The 6,000-nt window shown below is 38.7% G+C and overlaps 1 non-coding gene across 1 annotated transcript; it reads right to left on the bottom strand.

Moving 5' to 3' along the window:
* Positions 1-344: 344 nt before the first annotated feature.
* Positions 345-472, bottom strand: LOC149151579 (U6atac minor spliceosomal RNA). Its single transcript, XR_016263959.1, has one exon. It is a non-coding gene; the product is annotated as a U6atac minor spliceosomal RNA (small nuclear RNA).
* Positions 473-6,000: the final 5,528 nt, after the last annotated feature.

Genomic DNA, 6,000 nt, shown 5'->3' on the forward strand with positions numbered 1-6,000 from the left:
ATGGTTTCTTTCATTTTTTTTTCAAGTGGTGTTTATTGTGAATAAATATTCACATGATTGTTTACCCTTACATTTTATGGTCGTGTGAACTACCCATTGCTTCTATATTATCTTTTAAACAATTGTTTAACAAGCTTCATCAAATGAGACTCTTGAACATTTTGCTAACCGATTCCTACATCTTTGTTATGAATTCTCAGATGAGGATATGGACTGGAAGTTCTTGGATGAGAAAGTTTTTTTTTGGTAGGTAAGCACCCATGGGGGATTTGAACCAGTGACCTATCGCAAGGAGTTCCTTAATAGTGCACCCATTCTCCATCAATCCAAAGCCCCATGGGCTTAAAAACCTTTTGTAAGATCCACCCTGGTCAAGGGATGGAGAACCTTAACCGCATGTGATAAGAAAGTATGAAGACTGTTCCCGTCCTTTTCAAGGGAGATGCCAACCATCTCTCCTTTCTACGAACACTCTTGGATGAGAAGTTTCATTTCTTAGTGAGGATCTCAAAAAAATATTTTGAATCAGACTCATATCCTTATGATCAACAAGGATTTCAACATCCTAAGGAAGAAGTAGATACGCATTTTGTCCCATGTCCTCCTCCTTTTGATGTTTCATATGTTGGATCTCAACCAATCATTAAAATGGAAGATCAATTTGTTGATGAAGAATTAATTTTCCTTTCACACATTTCCCTTCATGGTGATTTTTCTGATCTTACCAATCAACCATACTCAAATATTGATATCTCACTAGTCAATATTTTACCCATTAATTAAGTTTGGAAAACCATGACCCTGATGATTTCCTTTTTTGTAAAATATATGAGAATGATTATTCAAGCAGCATGGATGAATCTTTGTTTCTAGAGGAAGATTTATATTTGCAGGAATTCCAATGGTAGTTTGATGTGATCATTGGATATTTTCTTTCAAGTATAACTCCTTTTGATCAAGAAGATGGCATGTCTATCATTCAGGATTTTTGTGGTAACCTCGAAAAGCAAACTCATCAACCTCAATTTTTTTAATCTCATAATATGCATAATGACTCTTTTTTGATAAGAAATTGATATTGTTTTCATGAAATTCAAGGTCATGACAAGCGAGTGGGATGCTTCAGCCTATGATGATGGTTATGTCAGGTTCGTGTGACCTTGACGATATTTGCAATTTTAGTCAATTTATGATCCTTTCTGCAAAATTTTGTCACTAATTTCATCACATAGGTTGTCATCGCTCCCCTGAGGGATGCCCATTTTCTTCACGTAAATTTTTTAAACTCTATGGGGATAAAGTTTAATTTGGCTATTAACTTCCACTGTTACATCTTTCCTCGGGAAAATCTTTAATCCTTGATGTGGAAAAGAAGAAACATTTTAATGAATCTTCTTCATCATCTATAAAAAAATCTCATTCACATGACAACATGGATTGTTTTCAACCTGCTAATGTTGCATATGATGTGGATTTTCCTTTGATTATATTTTCTTGTCATAGTTTCCCCAAAAGGTTGTTTTCGCGATTTGATTGTAGATTCTTTAAAAGAATATTTTGAGTCTGGATCCATGTCTTGTGTCCTCTACTTGTATGTTCTTCATCGATTCTTGTATGAGCATAGGTCGGGTAATTATTGTTATTGTGGAATCTTCTGTTTGATAGAGTAGTTGATTTTATTGCACCATTGTGATTGCACTTCTTGTTTCCTTGTGTCAATGTGTATGTTTGAATTGTTTATCCTTTTCATTGAATTGCACACTATCTTGGTTTCACACGATCACATCTTTCCACCCAAAGGTTGGGAGAAACTTCTATGCTTGCATTGGAAGTTCCTTTTGACATGACCTGACCGTGTACAATTTAGTTTAGGATATGATAGGTTGCATTTAGTTAGATGCATTACATTCATGTTTGGTGTTTTATTTTCCCCTTTTCTTTGTTGGTTCCTGAATAAATATGGTTTTAGCTTCAAGATGATGTGGATAAAATTTTGTGCAAGGAAATTTATAGTACCTTACAACCCTTGCCTTATCTGTTACCCTCTTCATTTTTTTGGTTTACATTTTTCAAGTCATTGAATTTCGGATGGAAAATATGATGATTTAGCTAGGAAGTTGTACAACAACCTTGATACCAGTATTCATTTCGGATTCTCATTCCTACACTCAGTCCTACTATGAATAGTGTGTTCTTTCTTATCTATCCGAGTACTGTAAAAGATAAGGGGGGAAAATTTAGAAATCAAAGCATTAGAGGTCTTAATTCTGTCTCTAAAGGAGTAACCTATTCTACTCTCAATAATATGGGATCCCTCTTCCACCCATTGAAAAATAATAAGTTCCTAAGAACAATCCTATTGAAAAATAATAAAAATAAAAGGGTGAAAGAAGAGACAGTCTTCCTACATAGGTTGGTGAAGCAAGCAACTTTGTCAGGCTACTATCTAGGCTTGCTGGCAATGAAGCAACATTTGTGTTCCTAAATTGACTCTGTCAGGGTACTATTGTGACAACCCCACCCAAGGTTTTGGTATGAGCCACATTCTAAAAACGATGTAAATACTTCGAAAATTTTGAACTAATAGGAGAAAAAGGGGACTGAGTCATGGGACATGGATTCTAGAGTTGGGGATGGAGAATTGCTTCTTAGGATGCTATGGTTTCTTGTGAAAAGATGAAACCTAAAATTTAGGACAACCATTAAAGCGTGGTTGGTGCATGAAGTAAAGGGATTGGTTCCTGAAATTAAATGGAGTGAGGAAAAGAACTCATGCCCATGCTTTCTTGAGAAAATATAATAATCAAAAGAGGATATAATTTATTAAGGGTTGCAACAGCAAGGACATAACAATAAAGGAAGGGGTAGGAGCATTGACCAAAAAAAATTAGGAAGCATTCAAAAAAGGGGACATGATCTTTGGAGGGAGGTCATTATTCAGAGGAGGAGAACATCCAGGAGGAAAGACAAAGAGGGAAGAGAACTCTCAAACTCCTGAAGGAGAGAATTTTTTGTAGAGGGAGAGAAAAAGAGACTCAAAATTGAGGAGGGAATTATAGAGTGCTATGTGAAAATGGGAGCCCTAAGAGAAAATATAACTTGAATAGAATAAGAGAGGAAAAAATCGAGTTAAGGAAGCAGACGAAGGCAAGGACGAGAAGTGAACCTTCAGCAATAGCTTCCAACAAGTAGCGATGAAGAGAAGAGAAGAGAAGGTGATTGGTTCTCTGTCCATGGATATTATGGGTTGAGTGCTAGTCTCTGGAGCCTTGTAGTAGATTGGGTTCCATGGAGTATGTGGGTTGAGATAGGATTCCTAGAACCCTATAATAGCTTGGGTTCGTGGATGCTGTGGGTGGAGACAAGAGGTCTCTGAAGCCTTGTAATAGTTTGTGTCCCTAGAGGCTGTGGGTGGAATGAAATCTCTAGAGCCCTGTAATAGCTTGGTATTCCATGGAGGCTGTGGGTTGAGCCAGCTATTTTTGATCCCTATAACAGTTTGGGAATAAACCATCCTAAAGTTAAGACAAGGGCAAGTGTGAGTCATAACTCCTGGTTATTGCCCTGACTAATACAATGGTTTCTAGACACCCTAGGAGGGGGTGAGGTTGGTCACCTATGGACACCCCATGCAGGAAAGAAAGAGATAAACAACTACGGGGATTGAGGAAGGAGGTCCTCTGGAGTCGTTGAGATTTCTGGCAGCTTTACTGGGGTCCCAACAACAAGAACCCCCCCACTGGACTCTAGAATCTAGCTCGGCGGTGACAATTACATGTAGGAGTGGCTAGAACTATCTATGGTGGAGTGGAGATTTGTATTCCTAGACTTAGTTTCCCTACAAACGAAAAAAAATAAAATTATGTGCTAATATTATTTACAAATTAATGGATTATGATGCATTTTCATTTGTAATAGATATATATGAACAAGGACTATAATTTTGCTGTGTGTATATACCTATGATGTAATTGTTAAGGAATATTTCCCTAATTTTTATGTTGATTATGGCTATGAATATGTATGTGTACATGTGTGTTGTGCTTACATGTAAAAGTGGATAACTTAATAGCCTAAATAATGGTAATCACAGACTATCTAAAGTTACAGAGTGGAAAAAGAGCCTGCTAATTTGGTTGCCTGAGCTATAGAGTAGAGGCAGAATCTTACTCTGAATGAAATGCTTATCTATGTAACAAATAGTATAGTAGTTAAAACCAATGAACTCAATGATTTGTATCAGGGCAAACCATGAACAGTTAAAAAAAGTGAGTTTTTATATCCTTTGTATTACTGTACAATTTATACGAAAGACCCTCTGTTGGCCAAAGATGGTTATTGTATACATTAGGATATCTATTTACAAGCTCATGTGTTAATTGTAAAGATGTATGTGAAGGATTAAGGGAGTGTTCCTGCGGCTGAACGTGACTGACTGTCATATTACCGTGGCCTTTAGCCTTTCTCATGCATAAGCTTCCATTCGTGCCACATGAACTTTGGTGATAAGGACTACGAGTCCCTGCCAATAGGCAAATGCTCCAGCAGCCCATGGGTCATAACGAGGAGTTTCTTGTTGGGTATACGACCAAAGTCCCACATTGACTAGAGGTGGGGAGGATCATGGGTATATAAGGATGGACAAATATCTCCATTGGTATGAGGCCTTTTGGGGTAAGTCCAAAAGCAAATCCATGAGGGTTTAGGCCCAAAGTGGACAATATCATACCATTGTGGAGATATGTGGTGTTTACAGAGTCCTAACAAGTGGTATCAGAGCCATGCCCCGAAGTTAGCCAAGTGTATGAATTCTCGGAATGCCAAACGAAGGTGGTGGGCCCCGGTAATATCATGATGGGATCCGTGGATGAGCTCGGTCAGACAGGCGGTGTGCTCCAGATTCTTCATGGATGTGTCCTGGTCCCAACACGGTGAAGAGGAGTTGATCTGGGAAGAGCAAGCTCTCGAGGCAGGTGGTGCTTCCATGTAAGGCGTGTGCTTCCAACGCATTGGAGCAGAGAATCCTGGATGGTAGAGAGTGGACGGATGGATAATCGTTTGAGGGGAGGCTCGATGGTCCTTTGTTCGAGGGGAGGATTGTTGGGTATACGACCAAAGTCCCACATTGACTAGAGGTGGGGAGGATCATGGGTATATAAGGATGGACAAATATCTCCATTGGTATGAGGCCTTTTGGGGCAAGTCCAAAAGCAAATCCATGAGGGCTTAGGCCCAAAGTGGACAATATCATACCATTGTGGAGATATGTGGTGTCCACAGAGTCCTAACATTTCTTAAAGAGTTCATGTGGACTCTAGAAAATTTTGCGTGCCATAGTATAGGTGGAAGACTCCCTAAAGCTTGTGTCAGGCTTCTGGCTGATAAGAGATGCAAGAGTGCTTACGCCGCTATGCAAGGAATTCCCTACCCAAAGGTAGGGAAGGCATGTGGTGTCAGAAACCCTCAATGTAGCTATCACGCAAGATCATAAGGGGTAATGTCGTGGAACATATTAGTATGAATTTGACAAGGTGTTGAGGTCTTGAAGTGGATCCAGAGGCTAAATAGATCCTAGAGACCAAGCCGCAATCGAAATGATCAGTTTGAGGAAGTCTGTGTGATGGTACATCAGGTATTTGGGGAGACCACAAAGATCTCTACCAAAGGAATTTTGAGAAAGAACTAGTGAGAATCAACATGTTATTAAAGAATATCATTTTTATATCAGCGATGATAGTACGTATCATACACATTTTATACAACATTGCTTTGATAAGATTTATGAATCATTGTACCATCATGGAATAAAATTAAATGAACATGGTATATGGTCATATAGGTGCGCAAGTCAATTGAAATCTGTAGGAATTTACAGGGTAAGTTCCTCAGAAAGAATACCAAAAGGACACCGCTCACAACCAGATCACAGATCAATACACCAACATTTTTGACGTGGTTAAAACCCTCAAAGAGGGAAACAGTCCATGGCCTGTCCCAATG

The sequence above is a fragment of the Pinus tabuliformis genome, chromosome 9 (genome assembly GCF_031772625.1).
Source record: "Pinus tabuliformis cultivar Carrire ecotype Pingquan chromosome 9, CPIR1, whole genome shotgun sequence".
Classification (NCBI taxonomy): domain Eukaryota; kingdom Viridiplantae; phylum Streptophyta; class Pinopsida; order Pinales; family Pinaceae; genus Pinus; species Pinus tabuliformis.